At 39.2% G+C, this 17,522-nt stretch overlaps 1 long non-coding RNA gene across 1 annotated transcript in view; it reads right to left on the minus strand.

Moving 5' to 3' along the window:
- The window catches only part of LOC138921719 (uncharacterized), a 283,572-nt gene extending 266,266 nt beyond the window's left edge, over window positions 1-17,306 (minus strand). Inside the window, exon 1 of the long non-coding RNA XR_011434553.1 lies at window positions 17,196-17,306. This is a non-coding gene — a long non-coding RNA (uncharacterized lncRNA). The remainder of the gene's footprint in view (window positions 1-17,195) is intronic.
- Between the last annotated feature and the right edge of the window lie 216 nt (window positions 17,307-17,522).

Below are 17,522 nucleotides of genomic sequence, written 5' to 3' on the forward strand. Positions count from 1 at the left end.
TCCCCATTGCATTGAAGCCGTTCCAGTAGCCCAAGGGACGCCTTCTGAAGATCACAGGTGCAAGCCATTGGAAGCAAAGCGTACAGGCGCACAGAATAAGTTATAGGCATCTGAGGGGATAAGAGCAGTCCACTGACAGTATCAGCTATGCTTAATACAATGGAATGCTATGCAATAATTTTGTAGATTTAGATTTTTAGACATAGGAAATGCTGGTGACATAGAGTGGTATATTAAAATCATGTTACCAAACATCATATATAATATGATACCATGTATATAAAATTGTATACATATTCATATCTGCATAGAAAGACGTTTGGAAGGATCTTCTGCCAAAACATTAGTATACTTTGTCTGAATTGTGATATTATTTCACTATTTTATTCTTCTATTTGATTATTTTTAAATAATGTGTATGTTTTATGTATTAGAAAAACAATAAAGCTATTGAGTGCATTAATAAAGTGAAAGTGATAAGTAAAACCTAAGACTGCACATGTGAAAACCTGTGAAATTTTATTGAATTCACGTCTTGGTTATCCATGAAATTTTTATAGTACCTGGAATGCACTTGGTGATGTGATCGTGGCTGACATTCATCTGGTATGCACTTGTATGGTCAAATGGCCAGCATCTGTTCTAGTTGGCCAGTGTGTGCTGTACTGGTCTGTAACTTGATGAAAAGAACCATTAAGACATAAATGCATGTGGTCAAATCGGCTCTGGGTGAACTAGAGGATAAAAGAGGATGCTGGATCAGAGGACCAAAGGTTCAATACAATCTAAATAATATAAATAAACATCCTGAGTGATTACAGAACAAAATATCCACATTTTAAATAAAGACAGGATGAGTAACAGTGCCTTGCAGAGCCATATTGAAGACTGAGGCAGCAGAAAAAATCATAATACTGATCCTGTCTTTGCTTAAAATGCTTATATTTTGTTCATGATGAATTTTTGCATTGATTTTGATTTTTTAAGGTATTGCATTAAAATATTATTTGTTTTGATTACTGTGATTTTTATGTACTATGTACATAAATTTTACACCCTAGGTAAGAGCCTCACTCATTCACTCATTAGATTCCCCCTCGTCCAGCCCTGACTTGGAGGTGACTGGTGAAGCCACCTTCGTCTAACTGGTCATTCGGCACATAAACCACTGTCTGCAGATTACTTTTGAGGGTTGGCTGCCAGGATGACATCTAAAAGACCTTGCTGTAAACCCGTCCTTTCATTAACGGCAATCAGCACTGTCTTTACCTAAGTTACAAGAAGAAGAGAAGACAAAAATATTTCAAATTTAGAAGTCTCCACGGGCACTTGAACAATGCCATGTATGTTTTGTTATGATGTTAAGACACAAAGATTTCCAGATCTGTTCGGGAACCGTTGACAGAGCAGTAAATAATTTGACCGTGTTGAAGATGTGCTAACATTTATATGTGTGTTAATACAAAGAAAACTAAAGTAAAAACACTAAGGGGGAAGTTATTCATATAGACACAAAAGTGATTATTGAAAAGAAAATTCCCAGGTCAAGATTACAGAGAAATAACCTCCAGCAAAGGATATTTGACAGAAATTCCAACATTCATTCTTGGCTCCATGGGATCTTGCTTTAAGGTTGACAGAAAGATATGTGCAAGATCACGTTGCAGTGCATTTTAATATTACTTATCATTTTGTTTGCTCCCAGATATTTAGTTTCCCTGTGTACAGAGAATGTTGAGAGCATGGATATATTGCAAGTTGTGACCTCACTCTCTTTCTCATTCACTCTGACAAATGCTTCTTTAATAAAACCGTCCTTAGTTGGCGCTATGAATGTTAAAAATAGAAAGGTTGAACCTGAAAGTTGTTTCTTGGTGATTGTTTTCTCCTGAAAGCTTTGTGTTAAACCGTGTATGCAGTCACATATTTGTTATTATGCCAATGTATTTATGCCACTGTGGTGTTTAATTCTTCCTTCTAACTTTACAGAACTGCATATTTTCAAATTGCATTTCTGGTATGGAGCCTAGACTTTACAAAGAATCCTTGTGCTGAAAAATAGTGATTTATACTCTTGTTTAGAAACAAAATCTCAAATAGAGCTGAATAGTCATCTGCGAAGCAGTTGAGAACTAATGCTTGAATAAATTTCTTAAACGAGACTTCCCCTACATAGTTTCTCCACAGGGGGAAATACGATATATGAAAGGTTCGACTACTTTGGGATACTTGTTTTGTATGGTAAAAATCAGATCTTGAAGGAAGTCCTTTAGAATTAAGCAGCACTCAAAACCAAAAATTATTATATGCCTGTTTAGCAAGAGCAATACAACATGAGTGGTAGGTGATGCTGGAGAACAAATATGTGTGATAAAATGTTCAGGGTGACTGACTCTTTCACATGATCACTTTGAAAAAGGTTGAAATGAAAAAGAACTTGTACAGCAGAAAATCAGCTCTGTAGCAGATGCTGTTGGTGCTCAGACCATATCTCCTTGGCACACACTGTTCCAGAGCATGTTGAGGGCATTGAATGGAAAATAAACACCACAGCATTCTTGCCCTTTGAGGGAGGGGTAAAGAGCAGACAGCTTTGCGGCTTGTTCTACATCACCTCCCAGAGTTCCTCAGTGGAACTGAGCCCCGGTGCTCACGGTGACAGCATGTTTGATGAAGCACTCCACATTGGCTTCCTTTCCTTCTCTGTTTCAATCTCCATTTTCCTACCAGAGCGTCCTGGGATAATCTTCCAAACAAACTACCTGTACTTGAACCCTTGATGCAGGGTCTGGTTTTGGAAGCATCTCAAACTAAGACAATCTCTCTGGAATAAGTGAGTGAAAAAATGAATTTAATAATTAATTCAGATTGATCATTCCATCAATCCCCAAATCCTCGAGTTCAATGCAGCTTTCCTATAGGACTGTCAGATGCTTTAAGCTCTGCTGTCTTTTACCAAAAAAATAAATAAATAAAAAAAAATAAAAATAAAAATGAAAATGAGAAATATCTCATTTTATAGACCTCCTTCCTCTCTTCCCAAAGTGCCTAATGCTTGAAAGCAAGCTCTCGTGGCTGGGAGTGTATAATCTTGATGTAAAAAAATTAGGCACGTAATAAAAAAATGAATAATTTTGAACTAACAGTCTCAAAGCCTCTATATAATGACAGCTTTTATGGTTCAGTGTTGACAAATGAAAAGGATACCCCACAGGCTAACTGTGTACATCCACAAAATAAACTATTGAACAGCTTGAGGGGGAAAATGTTTTTTACAAATGCAACAGGCCCACTTGAACAGGGTTTGTTCAAAAGTCATTAGTAACCTTTGGCATTTCATTTGGACTTCTATATGCTTGCCACTGGGGCTACATTAATATTTGAACATCACACTAGCAAAACGCAGATTCATCAAGGCAGTAGAAAGACAAGGTATAAGAACGATCTTCTGCTCTATCCACATAAATCAGCAGGCTAATGCTGAGGAGCCTAGATATATCTGTGTCCTTTTTAAATATACAACAGAAAGACAAACGAAATGTGTTGCCATAAAGAGCAGTGATCTTTATCTGTCCCAAATTCAACCCTGATTCCCATGTTTGAATCTAAATTTTCTACCCTTTCATTGCTGTCTTGTATCATTTACCACTGGACTATGTGGTGTATTAGTCAAATGTCAGTTCAAGTGTATTTTAATTCACACCAGAAAATCCAAGATATTCCATACGTGAATGTTCATAGCTGCATTCATGATAGCCAAAAAACTGTATGCAACCCAAATGTCCATCAACAGATGAATGGATAAACAAATCACAGTTATACATGCAATGAAATACTACACAACAATAGAAAGGAATAACATGGATGAATCTCAAAAACATACATTAAATGAAAGGAGCCAAACACAAAAGGCTATATACTGTATATTCCAGTTACGTGAAATTCTAGAAAAGGGTAATCTAATCTATAATAGAAAGAAGATGAGTGGTTTCCTGGAGCCAGGGGAAGATTGACTACAAAGGAGCATGAAGGAACTTTTTGAGGTGATGAAAGTGTTCTATATCTTGATTGTGTGATTGTTACATGAGTATAAAAATATGTCAAAACTCACCAAACTGTACACTTAAATTGGCACATTTTACTGTATGTAAATTAATCCTCAATAAAGCTAATTTGAAGTAAAACTTATCTGCATCTTCTTCTACCAAAATTTTACTTAACTAACAAACCAATTACTATCAGTTGGTAAGTAGGGCATTGAGAAAAAAAGATTGAGCATAGTTATATTTTGTCAGGGGTTCAGACAGAATTGAGTATCACTTTGCATTATAGGAACTAGAGGAGACAGAGACAAAAAAAACCCTCTGATACCTGAAAGAATTCATCTGGAAGAGGTAGAAGTGGGATAGGTAGAGGAGGAGGAGAAGGAAGAAGTAGAGGAAAACGAAAACACATTTGACCCACTTCAGAATTTTGTCTACAGACAAATGCTACTATTTCTGTATCATCACTCTGCTTGGTCATGCCCAGGGGTACCACTTTGGTGGGCATAGGGGGTGTGAGGATGGGCAAAGGTGTTAAAATATGGATATGAAACTCTTGGTGGTATCTTGAGGTCCAAAATTTAGAGACATATTTTGGTGTTAAAGTGACCTAAATCAATGTTTCTCACACTTTAATAAACATCAGAATCATGTGCAAAACTGGTAAACACACAGATATCTGGGTCCCACCACAGAGATCCTGATGCAGTAGGTCTGGAGTGGGGCTGAGATTTTGCATTTCTAGCAAGCTTCTGGGTGATATCGATGATTCTGGTCAAGGACCACATTTTGAGTAGACCTGATCTAAAGCCCTAGAAGGATTCCAAAGCAAGGATAGACTTTCATACTTAATTATTGCTGAAAATTGTTCTGTTTTCATGGCCAGGGCATGTAAGATCAGAAGTTCTGTAGTACAGAGGACTTATTCAAGAGAGTTCTGAATTTGTTCCTTGCTCCAAATTTGGTTAGTTTTCAATGAGCATTCCTTGGGATTTGTTGAGGAGGAGGTGAATGAGCTTTTGAAAATAGATCCTGGTTGCTTATCATTTCCTTTCTTAGAAAATTCCAAGTGTCATCTGTAGGCACATGCAAGATCTTCTTGTCCTGCAGTCAGAATGTTAAGAGCTGATTTTCTGAACCTTTTCAGATGGAAGTTAATGGTTTTGTGGTCTCCAGAATATGCAATTAATGAGTTTCACTGTACTGACATTTTTAATGTCAACATTACCAACAGCAGATGGGAGATGTCTGCATTGGGTGTCTGTTTCCAATTAAGATCTTTAATTTATGATAAATGAATACATTTCAATCATGTCTGCCTTGCATTCAGTGTATGCTTGGTTGATCAACAATAAAAGCTGCTGGGGATGTTTTGGCACACAATGAGAGACTGAGTCAGACCACAGGAAGAAGTTTCACTATTTTAATTGTTCCTTAAATACTTACATTAAACCAGAAAAACTCATAGAAAAGGTAACAAATGAGCTTTGTGGTTCTTTTTTCCATGTATGTGTGTGAAAATTTGGAAAATAGAAAGGGGAAAAAGCATTTGTGGATATCACCACCCTAACAAACTCTGTTAGCATTTAGGTATTTTCTTCCAGTCTTTGGACAATGCATAGAATTATTTAGACAGGTATAATTATATATTGATTTCCGAATTTTTTGCCTAATATATCCTAAGCTTTATTTTCCCTATTTTTGTATAGTTTGTTCTAGTTATCTATTGCTGCATAACAAATCACCCCAAAACTTAGTGGCTTAAAACAAAGACTAATTTGGGCAGGGCTTGGCAGGGATAGCTCAACTCTGGTCCTCTCAGCATCAACTGGAACATTTGAAAGGCTAGGGGCTCAAATCCTCTAATGACTTGCTCACTTGCATGTCTCTTGTTTGATGCCCACTGTTGGCTGGGACCTTAGTTTGGGCTGTCAGCAGAAGCACCGCATGTGACTTTTCCATGTTGTTTACACTTCCTCAAAACATGGTCGCTGAATTCCAAGGGTGAATTTCCCATGAGAGTGAGCCAAGCGGAAATGGTACTTTTGTGAACCAACTTCAGAAATCACAAAACATGACTTCCATCACTTTCTATTCATTAGAAATGAGTCACTAAGTCCAGCCCATATTCAAGGAGATGAAAATTAGATTCCACCTTTTTACGTCAGGAGCATCAATGATTTTTCTGATATATTTCATGAAATAATGACATAATATCCTATGGAGTAAATATAGCAAGTGTAACCATTTCTCTCACAGTTACACATTTAGATTGTTTCCATTCTTAGACTGTGATTAAAACGTTTATTTAGCAGGTCTTCTAGAAGTAACTTTATTGTATTATACCAACTAGTGTTCAAAATAGAATTTGTGTTACACGTATGAGCACTTAGTAAAGGTGCTTTGATTTTGAAAGGTCTAGCCAGACCTTAATTGAATTAAGATCTTTTTAAGAGCTAGGACTGCTTTAATAGGTGATAATCTTATAAAGAGATGGGGAAGAAGGTGGATGTTCCTACCTTAGAACTCCCAAGAAAACTGAATATATCCAAAACTGTAAATTCACACTGTGAGTCACAACATCTCCTGACATAAGATGGACTGTCAAGGTGAACGTTCTAAGCTTATTTGGCAGTGGCAGTTGTAGAGGCTAGAAAACTGATATGTGCCATTGGATGGAGGGGTGTGTGGTCCAAATGCTGATGACAAACACAGGTAGGGTCTCCCCTAGGGTGTTTGGGGCCCCAAACAAATAATTTTTGCAAGGTTTCTGTCTATATAAGCAGTTTGATTTAAAAGTGTATGACAAAATTCATGGGATTAGTTGATTTAATGATGAATATTTAGAATTATGGGTAGAGAAGAGGCAACTTACATATTTGTTTACTGTTCAATCAAAGCACGTAAAGATTTTTTTGTGTACGTAGGCATCATCTCTTCTTGTTCAGATCCAAGAACCATATCTTCATGTTCTTTATTGTCAAATGTGCAATTCTTTGATAATTTCATATCTCCCACCAGGAGAAAAAGGTAACAACACTTGTTATTCACAACACCACGACTCTTCAGAATCTCTTTGTATTGAAATAACATAGATCTTCTTGTCTCTGTAGCTCCCTTTTATTTAATGGTGGTTACATCCTTACTCATGATCATGCATCTCCATCATGCTGTCTGGGAATACTGGCTTCCAGTGACTCTCTCAAAGGTTGTTACTATGCTGCATTAATGATGGCCATACATGCAAATCTTACCCAGAATATGCAGGGAAATGTGAAAAATTCATTTTCTGGTCATAATAAACTTACATTTCAGAATTTTATAGAGTAAACAAAAAACAACATATATTCCAACCATGTCTTTTCTTGAACACCTCATTCCACAATCACTGCATTTCTACAACATGATCTCTCTCAATCTTGACTGTACCCCTTCCTACCACACACTACCACCAATGAGAAGGATAGGCAAGGGACACTTGAACAAAGTGAGAAGATCAGAAAGAATATTCACTCTTGGTCTGGTCCAGGAGCGGCCCTCCCAGAAGAGACTGCTGGCCCCAGCCAGTCCCAGCTACCAAAGGGTTTCTTGGAAATTTTCAAGGAAGGTATTCTAAAGCACTGGAACCCTTGTGTGGCCTGGGCCTGGAGGTCTGGGGCAGGGCCCCAGTGTTTTTTTTTTTTCTGAGAAAGATTCACCCGAGCTAACATCTGTGCCAATCTTCCCTTACTTTGTATGTGGGTGACCACCACAGCATGGCTGACAAGCAGCATAGGTCCGGGCCCAGCATCCGAACCCAGGAACACAAGCCACCAAAGTTGAGCATGCTGAACTTAACCAGTATGCCACAGGCCTGGCCCCACAGTTTGCCCTGTTTTAAGGGTGGTGTTGAACACAGCCACAGATGATAGAAGGAAGTTAATTGTGGCATATAAATGCCTTCGGTGAGAGTATGGTAGCAGGTGATATATTGTAGAATAGAAGGGTGGCCAGTATCAGGGAGTTCAGCAAAGGTGATAGATGGCAAAAAAAATCCTCATTATAGGTCACATAGAAGTGGACTCCATGAAGAAAGTCAGACTAGAAGAGTCATTGGATTTTAGCTCCATAGTTTTACAGCAGTGTTCCAAGCTCCAGATTCTGTGGAGTTTTCTTCCCAGTTAATTCTCACTCAGTCCTCATCTTTCTTGACCTAGCAGTAGCATTTGACAGAGTTTATCATTATTTCTACCTGAAACATTTTCTTTACTTTGCTTCCAGGACATCAAACTCACCTAGCTTTTCTCCTAACTCTGGATGTTCTTTCTCTGTCTCCCCTGCTGATTCCTCTTCACCTTGTGGACCTCTAATCATTGGATTTTCCAGAGCTCAGTCCTTGGACTTCATCTCTTTTATATTTGTACTCACTCTTGGTGCTGTCATCTAGTTTCATGGTTTTAAATATCATTTACATGCTCTTGATTCTCATATTCATAATATTAATATATCCATCCCAAACGTCTTCTCTGAACTTCAGAATCATATATCTTACTACCTACTTGATGTCTACACTTGGATGTCTAAGAGGCATCCCTAAATAATATGTCCAAAGATGAACTCCTGGTATTCAATCCCCCCCAACTTGATCCACCCCATAGTGTTCCCTATCTTATTTGATGACCACACCATCCCTCCAGTTGCTCAGGACAAAAAACATGGAATCATCCTTCACTCCTCTTTTTCTCTTATACTCAGTGGTGTCCTGGAACCTGCTTGAACTGGCACATAAGAGGCAATTGTGCACATCTTTTACCAACTCTGTGTTCAGTATCTCCAGCAGCTATAAGAGTTCCTAACACATAGTATGCGCTCAATAAAAATTGTTCATATGAATGTATAGATAGCACCTATGGGGAAAAGGGGAGGTCAAGTAGGCAGTGTTCTGTGCTTTCTAGTCTCCCATTGAACCATTTACTCCATAACTTACATATATGGTCCATCTGTTTTACATATTGGGCTGTGCATACAATTCTACTTGTTAAAAAAAAGTTTGTTGCATAAACAATAATAATAGTAATGATGATAAGCTTTGAAATACACTTTCTAGCTCAATACTCTCATTTTTCCTATGACAGAAACCAAGAATGACAGAGGTAAAATGGCTTGCCTAAGATCTCACAATCCTACTCTTACCTCCTAAGCCTAATCTTCTCTGAAGCCTAAATGGAATGGAAGGAACGTATTTCATAAAGCTGAGAGTTTTTCACTTTACCTGAGTGAGGTGAAGAAGCACATATGGAAGGAACATCTTTAAGAGGAATGTAGATACAATTTACAAATTATATTAATTACATGATTAGGAACACAGAAATACATCTATGGCTCATTGCTAATTAGATGAAGATATCTGACTCTTCTAATTAAGAAAACAATGGTAATAAGATATGTGAGGAAAACATAAAACTTCATGAGAAAGTCAAGATTTAAATATGAAGCACACTAAAATGTAGTATAATTAAAACAAATAGGGATAGTAAACAATATGCAACAAAGCTACACCTTCACTGATCAGATCATTCAGGAAGGAGGAGAGGGCCAACTGATCCTCTGAATTCTTGTATAATCTCTTTGGGGCTACAATAAATCATAGCTCTAACCATTTATGCATGACGTACTTGTTTATCCCAGGAAGTTATTTTTCATTTTATGGTGCATTTTGCTTGTAAATCAGTTCTTCCCCAAAATCACCTCCTAAAAACATTGTCTTAAAAGTAGGTTTTGGGAGGAGAGGATCCAAGATGGCGCCGTGAGTAGTCCTCTTTGTCTCTCCCACTTCGAGTCTACAATTATTTGGACACTCATCGCTTAACAAAGGATATCCAGATAGCATCTCAGGACGTCTGAGAGACCCACGCGACTATACATCAGAAGGTGGATGGACTTCCCTCAGGGAGGAGGTGGAGATAGGTGAAAACTCTCTGACCCCGACCGAACAGCCTAGTACCTGCAAGCAGCTTTCTTCCAACGGACGCCCCCAGAAGATCAACACACACCTAAGGCAGGAGCGAGCACACACCAGAGGAGCGACGGTGGAAGCAGGTGACCAGAACCCTACGTAAACCCCCTGCAATTACTCCTAAACGCAGAGGGAAACTCTAGAGTTACACACCTGAGCCCGCTGGGAGAGTCTCGCCCGGCCATTGGCGGGGAGATCCTGCCTGGTGTCCAAGGTGCCCAGAGGGTCCCAGAGAGAATCACAGAGGGTACAGCGGCCCCCTGGCTGCCACTGCCTGCACGGTGGGGCACGGGATTGCCGGAGATCTCAGAGAGGACTGGGGCTGGGGGGAGCTCGAGAGGCCGGCTCCATGGCCTGGAGGGGAAGCTCAAGAGTTCCGCCCAGGCAGCAGACAAAACTCTCTGTCTGCCATTAGTGGAGGGGCCACGCCCAGCATTCACAACTCTGGGAAAGTCCCGGGAGAGAATCCCAGAGGGCGCGGTGACCCCCAGCTGCTGTGGCCTGCCCCGTGGGGCAAGGGATTTTCGGAGATCACAGAGAGGACTGGGGCTGGGTGGAGCTCCAGAGGCTGGCTCTGTGGCCTGGGGGGGTAGCTCCAGAGTTCCGCGCGGGCAGCAGACAAAACTCTCTGTCTGCCATTAGTGGAGGGGCCATGCCCAGCATCCACAACACCGGGAGGGTCCCGGAGACGAGAATATCAGGCAGGGCAGCAGCTGACCAGCTACCACTGAAATCAGGATCTCCGGCTATCCCCCAGACAGGGCAAAGGGCTCCACGAGTTCCTGGGGAACAGGACTGGGGCTGGGTGGAGTTCCAGTGACCCAGTTACGTAGCCTAGGGGGAAACCCTACAGGCTCACAGCAGCCTCAGGGAAAGCCTCTGCACAGCACTAGTAGAGAACACCCATCCGGCAGCCACAAGGCTGGAAGACCCCGGGACAAAAGTAGCATAGCTAGGTGAGCTAACCACAGACTGTAGAAGATGCCAATAGCTCTGTTGCGACCCATAGTGGACAAGTGAGATTTTGTGGGTGCCGACAGTGACGGAGCGGCAAATATAAGTGATCCTACCCCTGGCCGCTGGAAAAGCCCATAACACCGTTGCAGACCCCAAGGAGAGAGCGCATCTAGGTGGGCTGCAACAGTAGGCACCAGCAGCCTGAAGCGCCCCCGTGACGGCCCCCATGGCAGAAGAGGGAATCCAAAGGACCACTGTGACTACGAGGAGGGCCCCAGGCCCAGTTAGCAACTGCGGATAGGGTTCCTGGTTGGTGCAGTAAAAACAGCTGCTCCCCCACCACACCAGCAGAAACAAGTGGAAGGAGCAACTAAACTCTATCTCTATGTGGAGGCACAAATCAACAACATCAAGCAATATGAAAAAATACATTAAATCTCCAGAACAGAAGGAAAATAACAAATACACAGAAAACAATCCCAAAGAAAATGAGATATATAACCTAAATGACGATGACTTCAAAACAGCCATCATTAAAATACTCAATGAGTTAAGAGAGAATTCAGATAGACAACTCAACGAGTTCAGGAGCTATGTCACAAAAGAGTGTGATACGATAAAGAAGAACCAAACAGAAATACTGGAAATGAAGAACACAATAGAGGAGATTAAGAAAAATCTAGATGCACTGAACAGTAGGGCCGATAATATGGAGGAAAGAATTAGCAGTTTGGAAGATGGCAATATAGAAATGCTGCAGGCAGAGGAGGAGAGAGAAGTAAGACTAAAAAGAAATGAAGAAACTCTCTGAGAATTATCAGACACAATTAGGAGATGCAACGTAAGGATTATAGGTATACCAGAGGGAGAAGAGAAGGAGAAAGGGGCAGAAAGCCTATTCAAAGAAATAATGGCTGAGAGCTTCCCAAATCTGGTGAGGGAGATGGATCTTCAGGTGACAGAAGCCAATAGATCTCCAAACTTTATCAATGCAAGAAGACCAACCCCATGGCATATAGTAGTGAAGCTAGCAAAAGTCAACGACAAGGAGAAAATACTAAGGACAGCCAGGCAAAAGAAACTAACCTACAAAGGAACCCCCATCAGGCTATCAGCAGATTTCTCAGCAGAAACTTTACAGGCTAGAAGAGAGTGGAATGATATATTCAAAAATCTGAAGGACAAAAACCTACAGCCGAGAATTCTCTACCCAGCGAAAATATCCTTCAAATACGATGGAGAAATAAAAACTTTCCCAGATAAACAAAAATTAAGGGAGTTCATTGCCACAAAACCTCCTCTTCAGGAAATCCTCAGGAAAACCCTCATTCCTGAAAAATCAAAGAAAGGAAAGGGGCTACAAAACCAAGAGCAGAGGAGATAAGTAGAAGGACAACAACAGAGAGTAGCAGCTCTACATCAGAACAGATTAAACCATGGGACGAGAAACAAAGGAAATTGAAGAAAACCAGAAAACAAGACACAAAATGGTAGTGGTAGGCCCCCACATCTCAATAATCACTCTAAATGTAAATGGATTGAACTCCCCAATCAAAAGACACAGAGTGGCAGGATGGATCAAAGAACAAGACCCAACAATATGCTGCCTCCAGGAAACACACCTCAGCCCCAAAGACAAACACAGACTCAGAGTGAAGGGATGGAGAACAATACTCCAAGCTAATAATGAACAAAAGAAAGCAGGTGTCGCTATGCTAATATCAGACAAGGTAGACTTCAAAGCAAAACAGATAAAGAAAGACAAAGAGGGACAGTATATAATGATAAAAGGGACTCTCCACCAAGAAGAAATAACACTTATAAATATATACGCACCCAACAGAGGAGCACCAAAATTTGTAAAGCAACTCTTAATAGAACTAAAAGAAGACATCAACAACAATACAATAATAGCAGGGGACCTCAACACACCATTAACACCAATGGACAGAACATCCAGACAGAAAATCAACAAGGAAATAATAGAATTAAATGAAAAATTAGACCAGATGGACTTAATAGATATATATATAGAACACTTCATCCAAAAACAGCAGGTTACACCTTCTTCTCAAGTGCACATGGAACATTCTCAAGGATTGACCATATTTTGGGAAACAAAGCAAACATCAATAAATACAAGAGAGTTGAAATAATAGCAAGCATCTTTTCTGATCATAACGCTATGAAACTAGAAATCAACTACAAGAAAAAAGCAGAGAAAGGTGCAAAAATGTGGAGACTAAACAACACGCTTCTGAACAAACAATGGATCATTGAAGAAATTAAAGAAGAAATCAAATATTATCTGGAGACAAATGAAAATGAGAACACGACATACCAAATCATTTGGGATGCAGCAAAAGCAGTCCTAAGAGGGAAATTCATCGCAATACAGGTTCACCTCACTAAACAAGAAAAAGCTCACATAAGCAACCTCAAACGACACCTAACAGAACTAGAAAAAGAAGAACAAACAAAGCCCAGAGTCAGTAGAAGGAGGGAAATAATAAAAATAAGAGCAGAAATAAACAATATTGAAACAAAAAAGACAGTAGAAAGGATCAATGAAACAAAGAGTTGGTTCTTTGAAAAAATTAACAAAATCGACAAACCTTTAGCCAGACTCACCAAGAAAAGAAGAGAGAAATCGCAAATAAATAAAATTAGGAATGAGAGAGGAGAAATCACAACAGATACCAATGAAATACAAGGGATCATAAGAGAATACTATGAAAAAGTATATGCCAACAAATTGAACAACCTGGAAGAAATGGACAAATTCCTAGACTCCTACAATCTCCCCAAACTGAATCAGGAAGAAATGCAGAATCTGAATAGGCCAATCACAAGTAAGGAAACAGAAACGGTAATCAAAAACCTCCCCAAAAATAAGAGTCCAGGACCAGACAGCTTCTCGGGAGAATTCTACCAAACATTCAAAGAAGACTTAATACCTATTCTTCTCAAAGTGTTCCAGGAAATTGAGAAAGATGGAGTACTCCCTAACACATTCTATGAAGCCAACATCACTCTGATCCCCAAACCTGACAAGGACAACACAAAGAAGGAGAACTACAGGCCGATATCACTGATGAACATAGATGCAAAAATCCTCAACAAAATTTTGGCAAACCGAATACAGCAATACATCAAAAAGATTATACACCATGATCAAGTGGGTTTTATACCAGGGACACAGGGATGGTTCAACATCCACAAGTCAATCAACGTGATACACTACATCAACAAAATGAAAAACAAAAACCACATGATCATCTCAATAGATGCAGAGAAAGCATTCGACAAGATCCAACACCCATTTATGATAAAAACCCTCAATAAAATGGGTGTAGAAGGAAAGTACCTCAACATAATAAAGGCCATATATGACAGACCCACAGCCAACATCATACTCAATGGACAAAAACTGAAAGCCATCCCTCTGAGGACAGGAACAAGACAAGGGTGCCCACTTTCACCACTCCTATTCAACATAGTACTGGAGGTGTTGGACAGAGCAATTCGGTGGGAAAAAGAAATAAAAGGAATCCAAATAGGTAATGAAGAAGTAAAACTCTCGCTGTTTGCAGACGTCATAATCTTATATATAGAAAACCGCAAAGAATCCATAGAAAAACTATTAGAAATAATCAACAACTACAGCAAAGTAGCAGGGTATAAAATCAACATACATAAATCAGTAGCATTTCTATACACTAACAATGAACTAACAGAAAAAGAACTCAAGAACTCAATCCCATTCACAATCGCGACGAAAAGAATAAAATACCTTGGGATAAACTTAACCAAGGAAGTGAAGGATCTATACAATGAAAACTACAAGACTTTCTTGAAAGAAATTGATGACGACATAAAGAGATGGAAAGACATTCCATGCACATGGATTGGAAGAATAAACATAGTTAAAATGTCCATACTACCTAAAGCAATCTACAGATTCAATGCTATCCCAATCAGAATCCCAAGAACATTCTTCACAGAAATTGAACAAAGAATCCTAAAATTCATATGGGGCAACAAAAGACCGCGAATTGCTAAAGCAATCCTGAGCAAGAAAAACAAAGCCGGCGGAATCACAATCCCCGATTTCAAAACATACTACAAAGCTACAGTGATCAAAACAGCATGGTACTGGTACAAAAACAGGTCCACAGATCAATGGAACAGAATTGAAAGCCCAGAGATAAAACCACACATCTATGGACAGCTAATCTTCGACAAAGGAGCAGAGGGCCTACAATGGAGAAAAGAAAGTCTCTTCAACAAATGGTGCTGGGAAAACTGGACAGCCACATGCAAAAGATTGAAAATTGACCATTCTTTTTCACCACACACCAAAATAAACTCAAAATGGATCAAAGACCTAAAGATTAGGCCTGAGACAATAAGTCTTCTGGAAGAGAATATAGGCAGTACACTCTTTGACATCAGTTTCAAAAGAATCATTTCGGACACTATAACTCCTCAGTTGAGGGAAACAATAGAAAGAATAAACAAATGGGACTTCATCAGACTAAAGAGCTTCTTTAAGGCAAGGCAAAACAGGATTGAAACAAAAAAACAGCTCACTAATTGGGAAAAAATATTTACAAACCACTTATCCGACAAAGGGTTAATCTCCATAATATACAAAGAACTCACACGGCTTAACAACAAAAAAACAAACAACCCGATCAAAAAATGGGCAGAGGACATGAACAGACATTTCTCAAAAGAAGATATAAATATGGACAATAGACACATGAAAAGATGTTCATCATCGCTAATCATCAGGGAAATGCAAATCAAAACTACACTAAGATATCACCTTACACCCGTTAGATTGGCAAAAACATCCAAAACCAAGAGCGACAAATGTTGGAGAGGTTGTGGAGAAAAAGGAACCCTCATACGCTGTTGGTGGGAATGCAAACTGGTACAGCCGCTATGGAAAACAGTATGGAGATTTCTCAAAAAGTTAAAAATAGAAATACCCTATGACCCAGCCATCCCATTACTGGGTATCTATCCTAAGAACCTGAAATCAGAAATCCCAAGAGTCCCTTGCACCCCTATGTTCATTGCAGCATTATTTACAATAGCCAAGACGTGGAACCAACCTACATGCCCAGAAACTGATGATTGGATAAAGAAGATATGGTATATATACACAATGGAATACTACTGAGACATAAAAAAAGACAAAATTGGCCCATTCGCAGCAACGTGGATGGACCTCGAGGGTATTATGTTAAGCGAAATAAGCCAGTCAGAGAAAGACGAACTCTATATGACTCCACTCATAGGTGGAAGTTAATATATTGACAAGGAAATCTGATCAGTGGTTACCAGGGAAAAGGGGGGGTGGGGGGAGGGCACAAAGGGGGAAGTGGTGTACCCACAACATGACTAACAATAATGTACAACTGAAATCTCACAAGATTGTAATCTATCATAACATTAATAAAAAAACGTAGGTTTTGGTGAATATAGTCCTTTTAAAAATTAAAAGGTGATTGGTTTGGTTTGGGATTATCCAACTTTTTGCTAGTGGTGTTTTTAAAAATTTTTATAAGACAGCTGGTTTTTTGATTCTTGTAAACTGAAACTCATGCCTATGAACATTCACAAATTTTTTTTCAAAATCTAATAATAATCTACTTGTTCCTATTGTTCACAATTTTTATTAATTTAAAGAAACTATTTAAGAAACGATATTTCATTTTTAATTCCTTAGTTTCACTTTAGTTGATTTTCTTTGATTATAGTCAATTAAAATTAAAGTTCACAATTTCTATTTAAAATATTAGCAGTGATAGTGTTGGATGGTAGAATTGAGTTTTTAAAAAATATTTCTTTCATTTCCCAAAATTTCTTTCTAATGAATACCTATTAATTTTATAATCAGACAGTTATAACTTTCATAATTTTAAGTAATATAATTTTTAACAACAAAAGCTGATTTGATTAAATCAAATATACACATACACATCAATAAGAAATCAAGCTTTAATCTGTTTATCACCTCAGGTTTTATCTAACAAAGAGGCTCTGCCTTCACTGATGAGCTTTTCTTGATTTAAGGATAGATAGTAACAGAAAGGGTGGTTCTTAGTAAAAAAGCCTAGAACTTTCCTTTCTTGCCAATAGAGCTAACAGCCATAAACTCTCCTGTTTGCTGCAATGAACTCATTTACCTTAACATCAGCCAGATGGGAGGAATTGGGGGCAGTATGCAATAACAGCAGCAGCTGCTGCTGCTGCTGCTAACGCTGGAAGGAAGCAGAGCCTTTCTTCAGCCCCTCCCATCTCTCCTTCCAGTTTTTAAAGCCGCAGACTGAGCCGCACTTCAGGCAAAATTCTCAGGGCCTTGAACTCAACAAATCAAGGCTAAAGTGCTGCTGCGATGTTGAGTCCCAGAGGTATTTGCCTCTTAACATTCCCTTCTTTCTTCATTTATTTATAATTTATAGCCTGCTGACTCCAGAAAGAGGACTTAAGATGCAGTATTTCAATAGGGAACC

This window comes from Equus caballus, chromosome X (assembly GCF_041296265.1).
Source record: "Equus caballus isolate H_3958 breed thoroughbred chromosome X, TB-T2T, whole genome shotgun sequence".
NCBI lineage: Eukaryota > Metazoa > Chordata > Mammalia > Perissodactyla > Equidae > Equus > Equus caballus.